At 30.5% G+C, this 25,733-nt stretch overlaps 1 protein-coding gene across 3 annotated transcripts in view; it reads left to right on the forward strand.

Moving 5' to 3' along the window:
* The window catches only part of LOC143071563 (lachesin-like), an 84,941-nt gene that overhangs the window by 33,370 nt on the left and 25,838 nt on the right, over positions 1–25,733 (forward strand). The gene's annotated exons all lie outside the window — the stretch shown is intronic.

The following is a 25,733-nucleotide window of genomic DNA, read 5'->3' on the forward strand; positions in this document are numbered from 1 at the left end:
AGTGAGATTGTAAGGTAACAACAAATTCCTATCATTATTGAAAAAATCCTGTCCATTCTTATAAGATCTAATACGTAATGGTATTCATCACCTAAATTATTTTTATTACAACTTCGACAGGTGATTTAATTGTCCATATCATTTGATCTGTCATGAGTGAAACTTTGTGCACTTACTTAGAGAAAGTGGTTTAAAAATGTTTTCTGTATGCTTGAAGTTAAATTTGCAAAGCAAAATAGAACTTAAAAGATTTCAAACAGAATCATATTGATCAAGGACCTCTTAACGTCATCTCGCAATTAATAGACCACTGGTTGTCGACATGCTGCTCCCGTTCACCAGACTAGAATAATTAAAGAGGGGATGTGTTTTTATTTCTTGCAAGACGAATATCTACCAAACCCCAAAAGAGACCAAAATTTGAACACTTACAGGTCCGTATAACCTTCCTACACGAGAACAATCCATACAATCTAGTGATGTATTAACTGAAACATCAAGATGATTTAAAAAAAACCGGCCCAAAATTATGACAAACAACATTCAACGTCATTTACATATTACTTGATTACAAGCCCCTGATGTGGGACAAACACATAGATAATGTGTCTGGATCAAACATGTTTGTGTGTGCTTAAACTCCTTCTAGCATGTTCACTTCATCATCGGGTAAACATTCTGTAAACATTTCGAAAAAAAAAAAAGAAAATTTTATATTTTGTTTGTCGTACGTTTTTGTTTTAACAACCTAATATTGGAAACTTAACTTATTTAACACAATCATATACATATTTCAATAATAAATGTAATGCAGTTCAGTCGAGTTATGTTGTTTATTTTAAGTGACATATATGTTCTTTAAAAAGTCAGATACAAAAAGAAGGAGTGTAGCATGACAATACTAATATACAAATATAGCGTTACAAATCATAAGAACGGGGATCCTTTTCTTTACAAGTGCAATCGATCGATCTTGAACACTATACTTTTCTGCTGAAGTTTTCAAAGAATGTTATCATAGGAAGCTATGTAAAATGAAATGAAACATGATTGACCCAAATTAAGAATCAGCATAGCTCACTCACAAACTTAATACTAGGGATACAAAGAAATATTACACATCTTCTACTTGAGACAAAGCAACATTTGATTGGTTAATGTTTTAAACTAACATCACTTCATATAAACGTTGACAGTAGATGGATGGACTGATTTATGTTATATCTTAATCTTCAACCGACAGTCACCATCCAGGACTATAGACTCCTAGATATTTTCTTAGATAAATGTACAAATAAACCTTTGTAAATTAGGAATTTTCTTTCTACTCTAATTCAAAACTAATAGTAATAAAAATTTGTGTGCGCATTGCGTTTGACCATTCATCTATCTATAAGTTATAATTGAGATTGTATACAGTCACGAATCACTTATGGACTTGTAATATCTACTCTGACATCGAGTAAGTTCAACCAGAAAATGATAAATAACCAAAACGAATGCTTATCTGACAAAATAAAATATCTTAATATGGCAACAATTAGATATTGACAATTAATTATCGTTGGAGCATTCTTATTAACTATAATCAGGCATCCAAGGGAGAACTCGCCTTATGCCATATCTACCCATTGATTTTCCAACAATTGTAACATATTAATTGCATGATATGTTATCCGAGGGAAAGTCCATACATCACGCAAATCATCAATCTTTTGAAGAAAACTTTCTTATAAATACAACTTGGGTTCTGGAGGTAACGTCTATTCGTTCTATGATGTGAAAAATGCAAAAATTATTCCGCAAACCTTGTTGAAAGCAATAAAAGAAACGATCACATTTATATTAATTGAAAATTTCAGAGTTTTGTCGATTGAATGCAGCGGATTTTCCATCTAGTAAACTTTAATGATTGTAGTATTCTTTGTTAAATTAAATAATTTGTACAATTTGTACTTTTGTAGTGGAGTCACTAATCTACTAAAGGACGTTTTCAAGTAACCATACAAACTTCACTTATATGTATATTGGTACACTACATTTAAGAAAACAGAGTACAATTCTATGTTATTTTTCATTTTTTTATTTGAATGTGCATCAAAATCGAAACATTTTATTTCATAAACAAAGCTAAAACAAATCATACAAAACATTAAAATTATATATAGATCGTCTATCCAACATTGAACTTTCTTCTTGTTTATCCGAGGTAGGTCTGATGACTTACCATCTGTTTTAGGTTTGGTCCAAAAATAGGCTATCTGACGTAAGAGCAATTTTGTGTTGTTGACGAGTATGTTAAAAAAAGGTTGATGCTTATGTTTAGAACTCCACGTATCAGAAGTTACAACAGTAAATGAATGAAACGCCTCCGCAGTTCCCCCGAGGTTTAACAAACATAAGGGCAAAACGATAAAAGCATAAACAAAACAAAAAAGTTAATAAATAATCATGTGATCTGGGTTACCTCTTAAGATTTTAAATCAACTATTGTACTCCTGTATACTGTATTAAATATTTCGTTTCTAGTCTTTATAACATGAACTATATCCTTCTCATCAACGATATATACTGTTTCTTTTTCCATTTAGCTTTCTTTTATTTGACTGTTTTATAGTCATAATCACATAATTCACAATACTACAATACCTTCCTATATAACTTATTAATAAGACAACCTTTTCTCAATGACCATGTTCCGTGTTTTATGTCTACAATCAATACTTTATTACCCCCTAAATATCATAATTTGTAACGTAATATTAGTTCCTAAGAAGTGATAATGCAGGAGTATGTCAGTTTCATATTTAGCACATTGTATAAGAAATACTATCTCTTAATTGTAATCTATGGCAGACTAGAAATTATTTAACAACTTACGATTGACATTTTGTCATGCTTTTCTATTATGATGCCTTATTTAGAGAAATATAATACCTTACTAAATTCATAAACAATAAATATCAGAGAACATTGATAGCAAACGGTGTTATTGTCTCGTACTTAATCTTTGAAAGGTGTAGTTATAACTTAATTAAGATTCTCAGACGAATTTATTTTAGACGGTCATGCAATACGATTCTGTGGTAAGATATTACTACTGAATTTATAATATGTCTAAAAAATGCAAGATTTATGTCTTTAATAATACAACCATTAACAGGTATCAATTACAAAAAAAAAAGTATTCTAAAAGACAGATTCTGTAGCACATAATTCAACCTCCCAAATTGGACGTCAAAACCATCGGTCTGAATTTGTGTTTTATTTCTTTATTTTTTTTTGTGTTGCTGTTATTTTTATCCTTTATTCCTTGCAAGGTTTCGTAAATGACCTTTTTTGATGGTCACAATCTGCTGGTCATTCGTAACTAATCTGTCTCGTTCGAGGCGTAAATTTAAATGAAGCAGTATGCCATGTTAAAACCATGGTTATGTTGTAACATGCTTTTCCTTGGTTGCAGTTAAACACGTGTATCATCTTTTCATTAGGATTTAATCCTTCATCTATAGTCAATGTTCATGATGGTCTCATTTGGTAAGTTTCTGGTACCTTCATTTTCTTACTGTTTATTAGTAGAGCTTTTAAAATATTTCTTCTGTGGTAATATGAGATATTTTTCTGTTGCTCATCTCTATCTTATAAATTCAAAATAAAGAGATGTTGTAAAATTGCCGTAAGAGACAATTATCATGAACTTAATTAAATAAAAAGCTGTGAACAATTGTAAACCTTCAACAATAAGAACTATCAATATCGTATAGTAAGCTATGTAAGGCCCGTTTAGGATGAAATGAGAAAAAAAAAATAAAAGAGGAAATACCATGTATTAATACCAATCTTTACCAGAGTACTTAATATGTCACAACATTTTATATTTATTTGTCTTAAAATTGTGATGTCCACCAGAAATATGAAACAGATGAACGATTTACTCTCCTGGTGAGAAATTTTCTCGCAGTATTAAAGACCCATGGGTGGTCTTCAGTTGTTTTCAGCTCTTTGGTCAGGTTGTTGTCGCATTCCCCATTTCCATTCACAGTTTTATTAAAAAGAATGATTTTTATTAATTTAGCCTTGTAAGTTTAACATCGTATATCCTGATTATTTTCATTTCTCTGGAATGTATATGTACAAAATGCATATCTAGTGTTTGAGAACACCAGCAACAGCTTTAAGATCGTTATATGTTATTAAAACAACATACTCTCCATGCGTGAATATGCCTTGTCTGTACGGCAATGTTATCTGTTCATATGTTCTCTTTGTTTAAGTCATTTATCATTCTTTATTGACTCCTTTAGTTATCTGATTCTCATAGTTAAAAAGTAATTATTGTGCAATATGGACTGTAACGATAACAAAAAAAAAGTGGTGGGAGAACTTTTGTTTTTCTGAAATGCAATTGACTGCAATAGTATTAATAAAAGAAGATGTGGGAAAACATCGATGAGACACCAACCCAACAACACAATACTTAAGATGACAAATAAATAAAGAATATTGCTCCGACATTAAATTTTGATATTCTATAATTTTTTGTTGTAGTCTTGTGCTTCGGTTCTGTTGTCGTTGTCTCTTTATATCATTTGGTTTCCGTGCGAGAACATTGGATCTTAAAATTTTGGAGTAAGTTTTTTTTCTCATACTCCAAAATCAACCAATCAAAATGCTGGATTTCATGTTTCGAGCATGACATTTATGCGTCAAGCACTGAGTATAGTTTTATGACATCAACCCCAGATTTCCATACAGCTGAGACATATAACTCTCTAAGGTTTTTACAAATCACTGAATATATGCACCTTATACGATCTTATACATATTGGATAATTTCACAGATTTTCTAGATAGTGAATCTTACCTTTTTCAGTCGCATACACATGTGTGTAATCAATCAGTTTTACAGTTTTCAGATTTTCAAGAATGTTTTGTGTATTCAAGTTTTTTGGTAGATTTTCTAAATGGTAAAATTTAATCAACTTTTTTTCGTTTTCGTTAAAGAGCATCCATATATTTAAACGATTTTGTTTATTTTAGCTTATAATTCTATTAAATTGTAGTTTCATAGGTTTTGCTAAGTTGTAAATAAAATAATAGTACAACCTTACTTATATAATCTTTGCAATGTTCTTCACAGTTGGTTACTTTTTATTTGGTTCCTTTTGACAATAGTGTTTCAATTGTATATCAATAGAATTTTGGTAGCTTTCAACCAAAGAGGTAACTTAAATCACGCTTTCTTTAAATAGGTACATGTACTTGCTCTGGTAGGTTGGGTCCAAAATATTCTGCTTTAAACTTTTTACTGTGTCAAGTAAATCAGTTGACCCCAGCATAACATAAAGTACTTGCAGTCGTATCATGATGTTCCAGCGTAGCTCTTTTAACACTTAGATTATGATCAATAGATTTGTGGTATCAAAGCGTCTACTTCTATAATAAAGTAAAAAAAAAGTCAGTAAATAAAATCATAAGAGCGAAGCAGATAACCGTTTGATCCGTTTTTCCGTATTTTTTGCTCTGTAAAAGTACAGAGTCCGGAATAAAAATTAAGGGTACCTTACACGAACGTTTAGTTGTTATCACAGAGAACTCTGCCAATACACTCAGTTTCAATGACATTGCTAATGCGTAATACACAAAAACTATAATCATCAGTTCAAGAAAATCATATAAATATTTGTTATCAAACAGAAGTTCAAAGACATAGTTTGTGTTTGTAATATCTAATTAATTAATGAGTAGTCGGAAGAAAAATGAATGAAATAGTTTATTGATTTTCTCTTTAAGTCTTTTATGTTAGCTATTGACCATATAATTCATTACTGCCATAACAATTATATTGATACTTGAAGGAAATAGTCTCAAATAAACCTAGCATATTCACGAGTTATTACTGTAACAGATAGGATTTGTAACAAATGCATTGTACATGTCGGTTTTATTTGAAGTTCTTTCATCATATAAAATCGTTCAGTAATATGTTGTGTACTTTTCTCTGACGTAGATTTTATGTATTTTTATGAAATGTGAATACACACTTGAGTTTTCCTTAAGTTTATGTATGTTTGCTATGTCTGGGTTAATTTGTATCAAAATTCTTTATGATCAAAGACGTTGAATACTTCATGATATTTGACGAAAATGTAAATAAGGGCTTTGACATAAGCATTCAGACATTGGAGTGAAGACCATATAAAGACAATATCTTTTAATCGTGTTGTTTGGGTGCTGTCTCATTAGTATAATTATCTCACGTCTACATATATTGACATTATAGTCTTTGGCTTTATTCATTACATTTTTTTTTTATTAATGATTGAAATGTGCTTTTTATTCTTGCATAGATAACGTGATATGTTTTGCTTTCCGAAATTATATTTAAATCCTAGAATTGCGGTTCGTTGAAAATAAATTTGTTATGTCTCGATATGACTTGGTATCAGTCCAGGGTTTGAGGCAAACTTAACTTAAAAGAAAAAAGATATCCATTGTCTATAATACTTTCATAGCAAAAATAACCAAGTAGGCCATTGGCCTGGTTTACATATTAATTGTGAGTAGTTCCTTATTATTATTGCAAAGCACTAATTTCAAAGAATAAACTTCTTATCAGAACTTTTGAAATTTTGTATGATTATCAGATCCGTTTATGTTTTGCGTGTCAAACACATACCATATTGTGTAAAACGCGCGTGAGCAACGAACAAATGTTATGTATATGCTTGCGATAAGAGTTTTACTTGAATAGTTCTTACTTTATTTTATGGTTTGAAAAATCAAAATACTGAATACAAATAGGATGTCAAAATATTGATAACGACGAGAGGTACTTTCAACACTCATAGGTCTAGTACGTGTATTGATGTTGCGTAATGAACCACTGAACCATCTCCTTTCTCATCAACTGCGATAATCCAAAGTATCATAGATATCAAAGTAGTCAGCTGTGCTTTCTTTGATTCATGATATGCAGCAGTGTTTTAAGAATAGGTGTCAAGACTTTTGATGATTAAATACACGGTCATTATTGAGGGTTAACATTAGTTATCGCATTGACTGGTTTTATTACGTCAGCTGTTTATTCACCTTTTTCAGCTTATGTTGTTTTGTTTACTACTTTATGCACCCATTGTGGTTTTAAGTTTATGTTCGTTTTGTTTTCCATTTAATGCATCCTTGCCTTTCCAGTTTACTTAATATGCAATGCTTTGATTTTATTGCTTCTAAACTTTTAATTTTGAGCCTACTTGAAAATGATTATTCCTGAAGCATCTCTGATTTGTACACTGACATTTGAATAATTGTTTTCATAAACCATTTTTAGTTTTGAATGCTCTCATTCATTTTTTGTTTGTTGAATTATGGCATAAGACTAATATCCATAGTAACTAAAATTAAACTACGTCATACAAACTTCCTATGACGTCTTAACATTAAGAACACATTTTGTTTGGGGATGGGGGAAATCTAACAATATGAGCTATCTTAAAACATGAATGTCTTACCTAATAGATAAAACTGTTAAAGATTATTCAATTTAATGTTTTTAAGAATAGTAAAGATTGTAAACTTGGAATTTAAAGAACTTCATTGATGAGAATTAATAAGAAACTGATGGACATAAATACTTGACTGTAACAACCCTGAAATCTGTCAACTGAATCTGAAGCTCACCCCGTGCGATGTTAAAACAATTGTTATAGAGTTTTATAGCAGACCATTTAGTCTTTGGATAGTCATTATTCATCCTTAGAATCAGTCATTTATTTGGTTTAAATCCCATCTATCAGCTTAAATGGGTATAATTGACAGGAATAAAACTATTCCTTAGAAAATCTACACGCAATAAAATATCGGAGGTCTGGCTTCTGTCAAGGCACTTGTCTCTCTACAGAAATAGAAGGGAACATTTTATGTTTTATTTAAGGGTTTGAAAAAAAAAAAGATAATTAAAAGTGGTATGTTAAAGATTCAGCAGTTTTTCATAAAAACAAAACCCCATTTTATTAGTGGTTATATTTCATACACTATGTAATTAATAAGGGAACATCGCTCGAACAAAGCTGACCATTGACGTTTTTGCTTCTTTTTGCTGCAACTGTTCTTTTTGTGCAGTCAAGACGACTTTCCTTACTGACGCCTAATGCTTCAACTTCAAGATTGTTGAAACCTACAAAAAGCTTTCATTAGTTTCAGTTTTAAGGGGGTCTCATTGGGGGGTTCTGATCCCGGATCCCGCTTCTTAATGTTTTGTCAGATTCCCGTATACAGCCGCTTACACTATGTACGTAAGCAATTCTCATTTTTGTTTAAATTTCCCGTGTCCCGCTAGACTTCATTTCCCGTTTTCACGGCATAATAATTCAACTTTCACATGTCACGCTTACAAAAAAAATTGACAATCCCGCGTCACGCTTAGACCCCAATGAGACCCACTTTTAATAGTTGAAGTATATTTGAAACGAGCATACGTTGTCTTAAAACATAAATTGTATTCGTACGGGACCCGAAACATGGTAGAAATGTTCAACACAGCCTCGTATTCTATCTGTTGGCTAGTTTGTTACACATGCATTTTATTTTTTCGAGACAAGACATAGTTTTTTCTATACTAATGTTCTTTGGGTTTTCTTTCTTTTAATATTATTCACATCTTTCAGATATAGGTAAACATAAAACCATTTATTTTGAAACATATTATGTGTGGGATTTAAATTGAACGTGTCTTTACAATTCAAAGCATTAATTAAGCTTTTGAGAAGTATAAAACCAAAAAATATATAATTCATATATACTTGAGAGTATAAAACAAATAGAAAAATGATGAACGATCAAAAAGACTATTCATAGAGTACACGAGTAATGAAGTTTCTCGGATCAATTAAATCATTTGAAAATAATCAAAAACGCAGGTTAAGTCTTCAAAGAACAAATATTTAAAATTGGAGAAATGTTCGATTCGTATTTGTACCACGATTATTTATATACTTAACTCTTCAACTAAAAATGAAATGTCGATAATTTGTGAAATCTATACTAAACATCTGGCTAATTCAGAGGTTAGTTTATACTTTGCAAATAAAATAAAACACTACGTTTTACACATAGAATACAGAACATCTAACGGGTCTGTCTAAATATTTGATTATTTGAGATTATGATATCCGTCAAAATGAAGTGCAGTTTAAATAATATTCTTTGAATAAGATTGAAAACATTGACTTGTTGCTTTGTTCTGGTTTTCCGTATAGAACGATCTTGAAATTAAGACGAATCACAGGGCATTAATTTCCTACTTGAAAAATTACATGCAAGAAAGTTGGTATATGTATATATTTTAACAGAATCACAAGATACTGGAATTATTTAGCCCCATATACTTATGTCTGGACATTAGTGATCGAACCCAAATTTAAGAAGTCCGAAAGTCATATATCTTGATCAGAAATAAATATAAAATTGTACAGGACGCCAAAAATCAGACATTTGCGTCTTGAGTTTATATAAGAATTAAACCAAGTTTTGACTACAATCCAAATGAGGTCATAGTATATAGCGATGCACATGTCTCTCTGTGAACTCAAGTTTCAGGATGAAAATCATGCTTGACCAAAACTTTAGAAATATAAACACATTAGTGTCAATGACTGTCAGACATATACCATAAAAAAACAAGTCAGGTTCGATTTTTAACGATTTAGGCATTTACCAAAAACAGAAGTTTCATATTTTAAAAATTAATTCATTTAAGTTTCCGAATGGTAGTTAAAGTACCGTTACGGCTTGACAAATTCTTTTGATATTTAAACGAACTTTCATGGATCAAAAAATGTAGGCCAATTTCGATCTTGAATGTGCAACATTTAATAGTCGCGCTTAGGGTTGGGTATCTACGATCAGAAGAACACTAATTTCTAGTTTTGTGAACTAAATTTTTATGTATCTATTTAAGAATTGAATGCTCTTTTTTGTAAATTTATTGGGGTGTAAAAGCGTTGACCGAAGTACATTTTGTATGAAGCGCGGAAGCGCTTCATACTAACAATGTGCGCACGGTCAACGCTTTTACACCCCTATAAAGTTTCAAAAAAAAGCATTCAATACTTATAATTACATTTTTACCTATAGGATCCTGAAAACACGCCTTTTATCAAGTTTTTATTTCATTTACCTGTGCACTTTGTTGTGGGACCTCGTGTCATCATGAAAGAAAAGTTGTATTGTGTAATGCAATTGATTAAGGAATATTACGAGATTGCTAGTTAGCCAATCAGAATAACGTATTATAATGAAACATACATCTAATGTTATTATATCAAAATAATACACCTTATCCCTTATCCCGGCTGACCCGGCCGCTTAAACTTTTGACGCATACAACACTCACTTTTCCATTGTGGCGTCAGATATTTTGTTTTGTAAGGTCAAAAATTTACGGGAACCTGTGTGATATCTAGTAATGGCGGACAAATAGCGATAAGGTGTATTGTACAGGTCACATGGTCTTATATATTATTACTGATTTACGGTCCACTAGCAATGACATGAATCAAAAAGAAAACAATTAGGATAACAAGAGACTAGAAAAACAAAGCAAAACAGTTATTCTCATTACACTTTTTGTCTAAAATACCAGTAAAGATTTAACAAAGAGAATCGAAGTCGCACTTTTATAGAGTATTCTTATTTTAATGAGACTGTTGCTATTTTGTTTGATAAAGTAAGTCAGTTGATTATTGAATATCGAATATAGACCTATTGCACATAGTCGTTATAGATTACATGCACTTTTAAAGAAAACACCATATATTCCTTAATTCATCATTTCTTAATTAATGTAAATGTTGAAGAAAAACATTGACTGCGTTATAATAATTTTACGAATGAATTATCAGTGAGGAACAAATCTTATAGATAATGCGAACCAGCATTATCATTTAAAATGTATTAGGAAAACAAAAATAAAATAGATGTAACGGGACAAAAAGAATATTACTCCTGTTGATTGATATAAAGACTCTATAACTTTCGCCTTGAAAAATAGATAGGTCCTCCAAAACTGAACTCAAACTACATCTGAAAAATACAATTATAATAGACATATAAACCAATCATCCACATGTATAACAATTTTGATACGACGGGAGGACGCACCAACGGCAACATGTAACTATATATATTTTCCGGCTACTGATCATGAGTTTCAAAAAGGTATTAACCGAACATGAATATCTAGAACTAAATTGTGTCATTCATTTGCCACAAGGTTTTTTTGTAAAAAATATATTTGCATATGACTGGATTAAACTGACATCGGAAAGTTTTAACCCTTATCCAGCTTTTGGTCTGACCGTAGTATAGTACTGAGACTAGAAGTGTCAGGCTATTGAGTGTTCTTGTTATGGCATATGACATGATCAGTTTGAGACACCTTAATTTCATACACATTTAATATAGTAAACCTGTCTTTTATCACCGCATTTACTTTTAAAGGTGTTTGGAAAGGTCGATGCCACTGCTGGTGGAGTTTTAATTCCCCGAGGGTATCACCAGCCCAGTAGTCAACAGTGCTGACATAAATTAGATTACCTTAGCTGTATTTGGCAAAACTTTTAGGAATTTTGGTCCTCAATGTTCTTCAAATTCGTACCTTATTTGACATTTTTAACGTTTTTGAATTCAAGCGTCACTGATGAGTCTTTTGAAGACGAAACGCACGTCTGGCGTAAATACATAATTTAATCCTGGTATCTATGATGAGTTTATTTCCATGCTAATTTCTCGGTTTATTCAGTTTACTTTACTAATGCCGTGATGTAGTAAACGCAGTTAGCGCATTATTTTGACTGGAATATTCGGAATAGTATAGAAAACTGTCAATCCATATTGGATTCGAACGCACCTGCAACGTGCGGTGTTCAAGCAGGCTAGTGTATTTTCTGTAGATGAATGTCTTAGACCACTCAGCCATCAATGTCCCTTCTGATTTTATCGGGATAGAATACACTAATTCATTAAGATGATATTCACATTACAATTTACGTAATACTAGTAGATAATGTTACATCATCTTCATGGAGCAAGCAAAATATGTGTACTTTTACTAAAAGAAACCCGGCAAATGAAAAAACAGGAAATTATAAATCTTAACATTTAAAAACGTGTGCCACGTTTTTTTCTCCCCCCCCCTATGCAAACCATCATGTATGTTTTGTTTTGTTTTTATTTTCAATTCGGGCAATTGATGGTGTTTGCAAAACGAGTCTCACACGATGTCGGTTTCTGGTCACGTACACATTTAAAAGATTATTGAATTCTCTTCAAACATTTTGTAAATTGTCTGAAATTGTGATGAAAAAGTAATTAGCAAGACGTCCTACCGAAAATTAATTCGAATATGCATCCCATGGAGCCTTCTATATTTATTTTTTGTTGTTTGTAGTGCAATTTAAGAACATTACGCAAATCAAATTGCTTCTTCAACATCGAAAAGACCTCTGACAGCCTGAATCTTTGCTAACACAGTGTATCTAAAAGAAATGGAAGTCATATTTCTTGAGTTTTATTTGTATAGTCACGAACATTCTTTACGATTTGACGTTTTCATTAGCCCTGTCGACAATGTGATATCATATTTATATTATTTGTTTTGGGCAGCACCACGTGTCAGTTCTGCTGGTAAGATTTGATTCCATGGTTTGGTAATGATGGTTTATTATAATAAATACACATTAGACTTTCCGGAAACATATCTGGAACATGTAATTATGGCACATACCATGTCTGACTCATTTATGAACGGAACACGTTTCTTATTTTTACGAGTCATTCTAAATATATAAATTTAATGGTAAGTAATCACGTATAATACCAGTAAATCATACAGGTTAGACTAAGTGTTGATCAGCTGATAGAAGAAAATGTGGAGAAATCCTCACTTGTAAGACATATTATCTTCTAATTGACCACTGCTTTTAATTTCTCTATTATTCAATGGGATAAGCAATTACAAAACCAACATTATATTAAACTAATATGATTACTTTTTCCAGTCTAAGCTATTAGTACTTTTCGCTTAATAAAATTACAATACATACAAAACACTCACATATGGTCTCAAATTACCAGAAATTAATATTGTCTAGATGTATTTATAAAGATCTATTGTATGATTAACAGTAAAAAGAAACAGATGTTTGGTTTATAGAAATAATATGAAACTGGGATAAATCAATAACAACTGTCCTTCACTTATATAATTTTTAAATGTAGATTGTTGTTTTTTTCCAAGTTCAATATGGAGGGATATGGAATAAGAAAAAATCATAAATGTTATGTTATGGTCGATGTCACTGCTGGTGGACGTTACGTCCCCGAGGGTATCACCAGCCCAGTAGCCATCACTTCGGTGTTGACATGAATATCAATTATATGGTCATTTTATAAACTTATTGTATTAAAACTTTGGAATTTTTCGAAAAACTAAGGATTTTATTTATCCCAGGAGAAGATAACCTTAGCCGTATTTGGCTCAACTTTTTGGAATTTTGGATCGTCAAGCTCTTCAACTTTGTACTTGTTTGGCTTTATTACTATTTTGATCTGAGAGTTAAAGTTGAACGATCTTGAAGCGTATAAAACGTTCCTTAAACGTGACTCAAACTTATCTGTAGCACGTTAAACGCGCTTGTAGCGTATGTATAACATGCGTATTGCGGACATGTATACGCTACACACACGCTTGAGCTGAAAGAATTTTTTATTGCTGCATACAAATTTCCACTAGTCGTAGCGTTCACCAAGCGTTTATCTTTGTATTTCGACGTACTTCAAACTTATGCAGCGCGCGTTTTACGATTGCTTAACGTTCCTCTGGCGTGCAACTAACGTATACCTACTTTGTCAATTTTCTCCGTACGTTTGGTGCACGCCGTTCTATACGCCAATGTGTGACGCCGGCATCATGATTATAATTTTTAAAATACGCCAGACGCACGTTTCGTCTACATAGTGCCGGCGTCACACATTGGCGTATAGAACGGCGTGCACCAAACGTACCTTTGATAACTTTTTTAATAGTTCAATGTTATGATGAGTATCTAATTTCGTAATCGTACCTAAAACATAATGCCTGTTGTTTTTAAATCGTCGTTTTATGAAGAAGAAAAAGGCACGCTAACTAGATATGTACGTAAACAATTTTAAGTATTTGTTAAAAAAATCAGATTTTCATCATATTTTTTTAAAAACTAGAACATTCTCTAAAGGAAAGATAGCTATAATAGTCTAACTTTGTAAGATATGAACCTAGAATTTAACCGAAAAGACAGCTCGAAGCAGGATGTCAAATGCAAAAATGTTAATTAGCCTAAGAGTTGACACTCTTTTAGAGAAGGCCTTGGCTTACATATAATTTGTCAAAGAACTATGTGTAAATGGCCATTTTATATCAATTATATCAATTACTCGATGTTTAAGACTACAAAATTACATTCAAAGTGACATATCTGTGTCCATTCATTTATCATTGAATTAACAGATAGTTCTGAAGGTCTGAAGAATGGTACTATTTTTTGTAATTTCAGGGGACAAACAATGGCTTCTATCGCACCCTCCTTTGACTATATAACAAAGAATATTCGTTTCTTGAATACAAAATACAATGTTCTGCAGTACATTTTATGTAGTGATCTTGATTCTAATTTTATATTTTAAAACCAGCTTCCAGACATAAGACATTTAATTACAATAACATCAAAGAAAATATTTTTGGTTGGCAGGTATCTGATTATACATCTAACTTTTTTTCCATTTTTTTTCTATCAAAAATCTATTTAAAGTGAGATATTTTATCGATATCTTCAAAAATCATTGCAGACGTGCACAAAATCTATCCGATACACACAAACTAATTTAAAATATCACATTTTTTCACATTAATAATTTTGTTTTTAAAGGTTACATTTATCTATATTGAAATAATCATTGCTTATCAGTACCCCTTAAGAGCATGGAAGCATTGATGTAAAAATATGAGATGTTGCTGGATCAATAGTAATCAAACCAAACTCAACTTTTGAAAATTAAGACAAAACATAAAAGATAAGAAGAAAGGAATAATCGATGACTCTTATTAAATTTGAAGGAGTATAAAACATTTGTTTCGAAAAGATAAACTACATGAACATATTTTGTTAATAATTACATTACAAACTATACATGTTGTACTTTAGTTATCACTAAAATAATCCTGTTGTACTTTAGTTGTCACTAAAATAATCCTGTTGTACTTAAGTTATCACTAAAATAACCCTGTCTAAAGCACCAACAATCTGACCTCTTTATAAAGTTTTTATTCACCCCACTTTAAAAAAGAAGGACATGTTTCTGCCAACTTATAATCAAGAAAGTATTGACACCAGCAATTCTAGTTTGTGTTTTATCTACAAAGTGTCACTATTTTCAATAAGTATGCAATTTTTTTTTTAATTATAAAAATTATTTGATATTATTCATTTTTTTTTCTGATCAAATACTTGACCCTTAATGCCTCACGTCAATAAACTCTTCTCCAAAAGTGAGTTGCTTGATTTTTCCCATTGTAGATTGATATTTACCCTTTTCAACCATACATAGTTATTTCAATTAAAAAATTCAGTTTTAAAAAGTGAGATGTATATTCAAGCTACCAGACAAATTAAGCTTAGTCAACATGACTCAACCAATCACCAAAATCTCTGACTCAAAGACAACGTCTCAAGAACAAGTAGAACATGTTCAAAATAACAATCGATTCAATTTCTGTTTATGATAAATTAACCATCCTGTCAATTATTAATAAAAGTGATTTTCTGCTAAGATTTTCTAGGATAACTGGGTAATAACTGGAGTCAACACATTTATGGAACAAATTGAATCCACAGCAGGCCAAATGTCATTGATGAATTTCTTCAGTATATGATATTGACTATTATTGATAGCAATTTGTATAAGATGAATTGTCTATTTGTAGTAATAGTTATGATTCAGATATTTACCATACAGCATCATAATTCCAGATGTTTTCTTGTATAGAAGTATATGGTAAGTGGTTCGTTACTTATGGATAACTAGATCTGAGGGGTTAAAATTGAGATGAGATGTGTTAACCTGTCGTGATCTTTGTATCTAACTTAGTCAAGATTAAAGCCTAGTAGTTATATTTGCTGATAGTGAATGATAAAAAAAAATGTTGGGAAATAATTCTAAAAAAATTGATGTAGAAACGAAATGAGTATCTTTTCAAATTTCGCTTGAACGTTATGAAAAGTACATCAAAGACAAAATAAACACATTTATTATATAACGAAGAAAGGAAAATATTCTGAAACAAATTATTTAAATCAAATTTCAAAACTTGTTCATTTAAGTCTATTTAACAGTACAATATCTCTTATACAAAAAAATATCAAAAATAATTATATATATAAAACTTATTAAATTACCACTTTAAAAAAAATATCGTCCCTTAAGCACTTTTTGTTTTGCAATGAAGCCAGTAATGCGATTGCAATTGTATACGAACAATGTTCGATCTATTCTTGTACGCGTGTCTTTTTAATATGCAAGATCACACGCCAGGGATTACTCAGGAACACCAGTTTATACTGATAAGAGTAATCGGTTCTAAATATGCACCAAGAATACGATCCGAACAAAATTGAGCATTCCAACTGATATGATTTTTTTATTGTCTATAAAATTATTCTTTGGATACCAATATCTTGATGTCTGATAGCCTAAACAGAGGAAAAGCTTTTTTTATTGAGAAACATGACTGATGGTATAACCAGATTTTAATAATCTTAAATTGAAAGTCGTATTTCTTCTTTGAAATTTTAGACAATCGATTCTTGTGTTCTGACAGCATAAGCAATGAGAATAAATGAACAAGTCAACTCAACAATAAAAACACATTTAGCCGTGGAAGTTTATTTGAAAGTCAATGAGGTTCAAAATTTCATGTCAAACTGTCCGACATACAGTTTTTTCCAAATGTTTTGAGATATATATTTTCGATTTAATTTAAATTTTGCATCCATTATAATGATTTAGTGCAAAACTTGAATTAAGTCTGTATTGTCATACATTTGTACTGAAACTTTCACCTTTGTATTAGCTGCTTTGGAGTATGCAAAAGCTAACCCAGCATTTTGTTCAGCTATTTAAGATAAAGCTGTAATTAAAATAAAATTGAGAATGGGAATGGGGAATGTGTCAAAGAGACAACAACCCGACAGGTTTTACTCAATTTTGGCATATAGTTTGTTTCTCCTTGCAGACTTTTTTTTTTTTTTATAATAAAACCGTATCCAGTCATGTGTGATTTTAGTATAAATACAATGGTATAAACATAAACAACACAAAAGCAGCTACATTCAACAAGTTAACAAGCGTCTAATTAAAAGTAAAAACTTGATTTTGCGAAAACTGAAGTAGCCCTAGAATTACAATTGAAATGGGAAATGGTTACACGATGCATCGACCCGACCAAAGAGCAAAAAACAGCCATAGGCCACCAAAGGATGTTCAACACAGCGAGAGAATACCGCAGGCGGGCTTCAGCTGACCAGTTTTATATAAAATTAATATTTGCAAGAGATATAAACATTAGGAACTTACAAAAATATTGATGCTTTTATAACGGCAGTTAAACTTTTCAAAAAATGAGCACATCAAATGGACCAGAGTGATACCGTATTTTCGTAAAAGTCCACTACGAAACGGGTCAAATCTCTTTCAGTATCTGGGAGAGTCACTTGTTGTCGAGTATAGAGTTGCGAGTTGCAAGTTACGAAAGTCGAGTTGCGAGTTACAAAAGTCAAGTTGCGAGTTACGAAAGTCGAGTTGCGAGTTAAGAAATTCGAGTTGCGAGTTAAGAAAGTCGAGTTGCAAGTAACAAAAGTCGATTTGCGAGTTACAAAATAATAATAATAATAATAATAATATCTTTATTTAGAGAGAGTAACTCATTTGGATTACACCAATTTTCAATAAGGCTCTCTTAATACAATAATAATTACATTACAAATAAACAATGCATCAATAATAATGGTAAATAAAGATTATGTACAATTTAAAATACAATAAACAATTATGATATGGCATTACAGTAAAATATGATGGTAATGTTAAAAGTACATAGATTTGTATTTATGTTTAAATTCGTATACTGTATTTGATTTTTTATTGAATTAGGAAGAGCATTCCACACTTTTGGTCCATTGTACGAGAAACTAGACTTATACAACTCTGTATTTGGTTTTGGAATAATAAAATTATCTGAGGATGAAAATCTCGTATTATATTTTTGGTTTGCAGAAGCTGATACAATAAGACGGGACATATATTCTGGAGCTAAGCCATGTTTTGCCTTATACATTAGTAATGATTTGTGATAAAGTATTCTTTGTGTGATTGGCACAATGTTACATTCGTGAAATAATTCTCTTGAAGGTTTGGTGTAATCATGTTCGTCTAAAATTATTCTTGCTGCCCTTTTTTGCAGTTTTAGTAAACTATCTAATAGAAAGTTATTACAGTTTCCCCATATTGAACAACAATAATCTAAGTGAGGTAAAACGTAAGCGTTATAGTACATTTGTCTAGCTTTATGATTTAAATATTTCTTTATCCTTTTTAGTAAAGCTAAAGAAGAGTTAACTTTTTTGATTATATAATCGATATGAGAAGACCAAGATAGAGATGCATCAATAAAAACACCTAGAACTTTTTCACATGTACTTTCTATAATTTGTTGTCCATTTAAAGCAAGATTAATGTTTTCATTTGATGTAACGGAAAGCTTTTGTTTAGATCCAATGCATATAGCTTTCGTTTTAGATACATTTACAGCCATTTTATTCTCATCACACCAGCGAAAAATATCTTGTAAAACTGTATTAAGTTTTTGACTGATGCAACTTTTGTTTTGTCCAATGACTGATATGGTGCTATCATCAGCAAATAAATCGGTGTTATGATTAGGATTAGACAAAGGAAGATCATTAATAAAAATTAAAAACAACACCGGTCCTAATACGGATCCTTGAGGTACACCCGTTTTTTGTTTTTGTACGTCTGATAATGTATTTGAAATAGATACTTTCTGATATCTGTCAGCCAAATATGATGTAAACCAACGTAATGAAGTATAAGCTAATTTGTATTTTGAATAAGCAGTTCATGATTGAGAAGATCAAAGGCTTTTGCTAGATCTAGAAATACTGCTCCAACAAGATCGCCATCATCAATGGCTTTAAGCCATTTATCTATGTAAGCTGTTAAATCAGTTTGACAAGAATGGTTTGCACGAAAGCCTGAATGCATTCTATACAATAACTTTTGTTTATTAAGATATTTTACTAAGTGTGTTTTCACATGTTTTTCAAGGATTTTAGAAATGAGTGGTAATATTGCAATTGGTCTATAATTAAAAACATCCTGTTTTGAGCCTTTGTTCTTATAAACTGGTATGACTTTTGCCAGTTTAAATGAGGATGGAAAAATACATTTTTTGATACTCAAATTAAAAATATGACAAAGTGGTAGTGAAATAGCATGAGAAGACATCTTTAAAAATTTTGCACTTATGGTATCAAGGCCTGTTGCTTTTGATTCATCTAGTGCTTTTAGTTGTAAACACACAAAATCATAACTCATAAGTGGTATAGAAAAATACACGTCATCTGGTACATGACCCGATATAAAATCACCAAGTTTGTTAAAACAACTACTAGAATTGTTGATGTTTTGATCTATATTAAGATTATCTGTGATATTTGTGAAATAAGCATTGAAAATATCAGCAATGCCTTTTGGTTCTAAAATTTCCTTTTTGTTACAATCACTTATGATTTTTATACTGGTATGATTGTCGGTACCGCTGACAGTATGTAGGTGCTTCCATAATTTACTGCTGTTGCTCTTTTTTTGTTCTATGATATTGGTATAATAATTTTGTTTAGAGTTTTCGATGAGATATTTGACTTTATTTCTCCAAAGTCTATAACTATACATATCTTTTTTTCTTATGATAAAAATCACGTTTTCTCATGCTATCTAGAATTTCATCATTTATCCACTCATTTTGATACAAACGTTTTACTCTCTTTTTAATGAGTGGAGCATGATGATTTAATACTTTAGTAAAAATATTCAAAAAAGACAACAGTGCTTCTTCGGGGTCATCAATTTCTAATACACAATTAAATGAACACTGTGATATGTGATTGACAAAATCATTTTCATTAAAATGTTTAGTAGATCTGAACGTAATATATTCATGAATTTTCTTTTTCGATTTTAACCCTCTTTTGTGAGAAATGCATACTGGATAATGGTCACTGATAGAATACTTCGGAACAGATATAAAATGAATATTATGTGGTTCATTGCTATAAATATGGTCTACCAAAGAGGAAGATGTTTGTGTGACTCGAGTAGGAACTGAGACTATTTGAGACAAGTTAAAAATGTTTTTTAAATGTGACCATTTAGCTGGAATCTTTCTCGACGACAAATTAATATTAAAGTCACCCAAAATAATCATTTCCTTATCTTCAATATCGACATTTGTTAACATTAATTCAAATTTTGTAACCCACTCTGCATCACTTTTTGGTGGTCTATAAATGTTACCAATTAATATAGGTTTTTGATGAACAAAAATAATTTCGATCCACATTGATTCTATATCATCATTTTCCAAAAGTCGAGTTGCGAGTTACAAAAGTCGAGTTGCGAGTAAAGAAAGTCGAGTTGCGAGTTAAGAAAGTCGAGTTGCGAGTTACAAAAGTCGAATTGCGTAAAAATGTTGAAACGAAACTATTTAATTTTTTGTTGTAACTGTTCAACATTTTGGTATGATGATTGCTTATAGAATTGTTTACAGTGTTGTTGATTATTTTTCTGGTTTGTACTTCATCTGAGTCTCTTGTAAAAATAAAATCACTATGTATAGTATTTTATAAGAATCAGATAGCCTTTTGAAATACAGCGGATAGTTGCAGTTTAATCATTATAAAATTTCATAGCTAGCACCGTCATATTAAACGTAAAGGGAGATAGCAACAAAACTATAGTCATGATAGTACATACATGTACATGTAAAAGACCCCTTCTGCAGATTTCGTTTAGAGTGGGCTTTTTGGAGCAGCTGCAGAGCCGGGCAATATTCGTAAGGGACCGCAAAATTTATTCTTTAGTAGTGACACTCAAAATTGTGGACGTTAAAATTATATATGTCTACAATGGCTAGAGATGAAGAGGAAATGGTGGGCGTGCATAAAACCAGTTTAAACCCGGAGCATTGTTGTGTCTGACCTAAGCCAGGAACCTTTAGCCTTTGATGCGCTTGTATATTTTTTAATTTTAGTTCATCTTTATATTTAGAAGCATAGAATGGCGTCCACATTGTTGATCTAATGAACATTGTGTTTCGGGGCCTGTTCGGGGCTCCCTCTAGGTGTGTGATTTCTCGCTGTGTTGAAGAGCCAATGGCCTTTGGTTGAATTGTATATTTTGGTTGGGTTGCTGCCTCTTTGACCCATTCCCCGTTTCTTTAGTCTATACATGTAGCTGTCAAATATACTATTGTAAAAACTACATTTGCGCCATTTTACAGGTAAGATTTGAATTGAAAGTTTAAAATGTTTATGGCTACATCGTGAATTATATTTTTTTAAGTATTCCTCCTGGGTATTGGGTAACTTATAAAACTGAGTCACTTAGGTTTAAAAATTATATAGTGTTCACATGTTTGAGATTGTCAATTATGAGTTAGAAAACGGTTTCCTATGGCCAGCCGTTTTACTATTTATTCGAATTTCAAGATATCTCCTATAATATATAAGATATCTCCTTTAATATATAAGATATCTTATATAATTTCATTTTTATAAGATATCTCATATATTATATAAGATATCTTTAATGTTTTATAAGATATCTCATAAAGTTTATATGATATCTTATATACTTTATAAGATATCTTTTAAAGTTTATAAGATATCTTATAAAGTATATGAGAAATCTTATAAACCATTTTTATATAAGATATCTTATATAGTTTATAAGATATCTTATATGGTTTATGAGATATCTTATAAAGACAATTATATAAGATATCTGATAAACTATATAAGATATCTTATAAACTATATAAGATATCTTATAAACTAAATAAGATATCTTATAAACTATATAAGATATCTTATAAACTTTAGGAGATATCTTATAAACTAAATAAGATACCTCCTATAACATATAAGATATCTCCTATAATATATAAGATATCTTATATAATTTCATTTTTATGAAATATCTTATAAATTATATAAGATATCTTTAATGTTATATAAGATATCTCCTAAAATTTATAAGATATCTTATATACTTTATAAGATATCTTCTAAAGTTTATAAGATATCTTATAAAGTATATAAAATATCTAAAAACAATTTTTATATAAGATATCTTATAAACAATTTTTATATAAGATATCTTATAAACAATTTTTATATAAGATATCTTATATAATTTATAAGATATCTTATATAGTTTATAAGATATCTTATATAGTTTATAAGATATCTCATATAGTTTGTAAGATATCTGATATAGTTTATGAGATATCTTATAAAGACAATTATATAAGATATCGGATAAATTATATGAGATATCTTATAAACTATATAAGATATCCTATAAACTATATAAGATATCCTATAAACTATATGAGATATCTTATAAACTATATAAGATATCTTATAAACTATATAAGATATCTTATAAAGTTTATGAGATATCTTGAAGTATGAATAAATAGCAAAACGGCTTGCCATAGTTTCCGTTAGTTTTCTAATTCAATTTGAATTGTTTCATATTTTTCATGTTTGGGCCGTTAATAGCAGACTGAAAAGAATGGATTTTGAAGGCCATACAATCCGTGTACCATATATCAATTAGAAATATTAAAAAGTTTTCAAATTTTAGATTTTTGAAATTTTGATCAAAGTTTTAAAATATCAAAATTCCAAACTTTTGAAAATAATTGAAATTTTGAAATTTTCACCAAATAGTTAAAATTTCAAAATTCTAAATTACGTTTTTATATTTGATCAAACTTTAAAAGTGCTAAACTTAACGTGCATTTTTGATTATTTCGCTTTTTGAAACTTTTATTTTTTTAATTTTTGATTAAAATATCAAAAATAGAAGAAGGGCGAATAGAGGGTATCTGCGAACTACGAAACGAAACAAAACGAATGCTTCAGAACTATTTGGTTTTCCCAGCGGCCATCATTTAGGAGTAACAGTGAATACTGGTGAACTCGCAGTTAGCCAAATAGTATGAAGTATAAAATCATTACAATTATCATTGTTATTACATATATTCATTTACATTTCGTCTAACATCTAGACATGTAATAATATAGTTCTCTAAATATTTAAGTTCAGACAAATTTTCATTTGTAAATAACCAAACAAATTTTGTCTCATTTGAGAGATATGAAAAATTAGTACAAATACTGTAAAATATCTCCTTGAAAAATATCTCCCTGCAGATCATCTTTGTACATGCTCGACAACTTGTAATGAAATGTTGTTTATCTACAACTAGATTTAGAGTACATTTCTTACAAAGCCTTTAGAATGGTCTCATTCTATATATAAAGTTTTATATTTGTCTCTTTCTATTTTGAGATCATGGGCACTGATTCTGATTTTACATAAAATTATGACACTTCATTTAAAAATTGTTTAAAGATGCATGTACTAGAAACATATCTTAAGAAAAAGAAGTTTTTAATTTGAAATACATATCTAATTTACTCCTCTTCGTATCTATTTTTTTGTGTCCCAAAATTTTACCACACTATAACAAAGTTTTTGCTTAACTGACTTGATAAAGAAGTAAAGCTTTACTTCCAAATTATGAATATTCAGATTAAAAAAAAATAATGTATGATTACAACAAGCATTCAATATTAATAATGAACATATTTTTGAAAAACGTTCATATAAAGATGCTGTTAAAAATAGATAGATTGACCTCTAAACACCATTTTACAGTTCAAAATTTGGATAAACCCTCAAGTCGTTTTTGAAGACCTGCCTTGAAACTGGACAAAAAATAACAAGACCATCTGCATACACGAGGCAGTTAATTCTGCGACCATTTATATCACCAGCATCTTGGGTTTCATGGGTGTCATTAAATGCATCCGGTAAATTATTTTTAAAAGTTATCAAAAGGTTAGGATTCAAAATATCCCCTTGCTGAACTCCAATTTGGGAATAAAAATTAGGAGTAAGCACATTGTCTATTTTAACACATAATTCCCTTTTTTTGTAAATAGCTCTCATGATTGCATGGAAATTACCACCAATTTTAATAAGTTTAATAACTAATACTTTTAACCAGAATGAATTACTTTGTCTAACGTTTTTTGAAATCAACAAAGTAAATACAAATATGTGATCTGATTTCCTTCTTTTACTTGAAAAAACAATCTTAAATGAATTTATTATATTTATTTTATTTGTTTTTACTTATCTAGCCTTTTGTTTATTTTTGAATTGAATAGTTTTCCTATATGCATATCAATTGCAATACCTCTGTAGTTTAAGGTTTAGATGGACCCTCACGCTTTAAAGATTGGAAACATATATGCTGATGACCATTTTTTTTATATATATATTCCTGTAGAAAATACTTGATAAGAAAAGTTTTTGAAATCATGTAGCCAAAATACTAGCACCACTCTTCCAATGAATACTTCATTTGGGATGCCATTTAAACCGACTGCCTTGTGATGTGATATATCAAGGACCTTCTATACTAAACGTTAGTACAGAAAGTCCCTGGATATATGAACCAAAAAAAAAAATAATTAATAAATCCATACGAAATTCAAACAATTTTCTCCATAATTTCGCAGTGTGTTATAGTTAGCACGAGATGCAGAATTCCTATATTATTCTATTTTTCGGGATAATTTGTCTTAATAAGGTAATGTATGGTCAGACCGGTTCTTTTTGTGTTGTAGTGTAAACGCACTAGATTAAATAAGATCGATCTCGTCCTTCAAGGATACATTATTTTTTTCTTCAAATACTTACAGAACTTAACTTAAACTAGACTCTTATATAAAAAAGTATCACATATAACTCTTTCAAATCCCGCAGCCACGGGAATAACTAAGTTCGGATTCATGCATGCTTTGTTTATCAAATGTGAATCAAACTTGAAAATTCGGTGTCAAAATTATTTTTGTAACTCGCACCTCGACTTTCGTAACTCGCAACTCGACTTTCCTAACTCGAATCTCGACTTTTGTAACTCGCAACTCGAGTTTTTGTATCTCGCAACTCGGCTTTTGTAACTCGCAACTCGGCTTTTGTAACTCTCAACTCGACTTTTGTAACTCGCAACTAGACATTTGTAACTCTCAACTCGACTTTTGTAACTCGCAACTCGACATTTGTAACTCGCAACTCGACTTTCTTAACTCGCAACTTGCAACTCGACGATAAGAAACTCTCAGTATGAGAATACTCTGGTTTCAAAATTATGAAAAAAATATTAGTGTATCATTCTTGCTACTTTTGCAATATAGGGATAGTGGGGAAAAAATAAAACATGTGGATATGTCCACTACGAAACGGTCACCTACGAAACAAGT

The sequence above is a fragment of the Mytilus galloprovincialis genome, chromosome 4, assembly GCF_965363235.1.
Source record: "Mytilus galloprovincialis chromosome 4, xbMytGall1.hap1.1, whole genome shotgun sequence".
NCBI classification, from domain to species: Eukaryota; Metazoa; Mollusca; class Bivalvia; order Mytilida; family Mytilidae; genus Mytilus; species Mytilus galloprovincialis.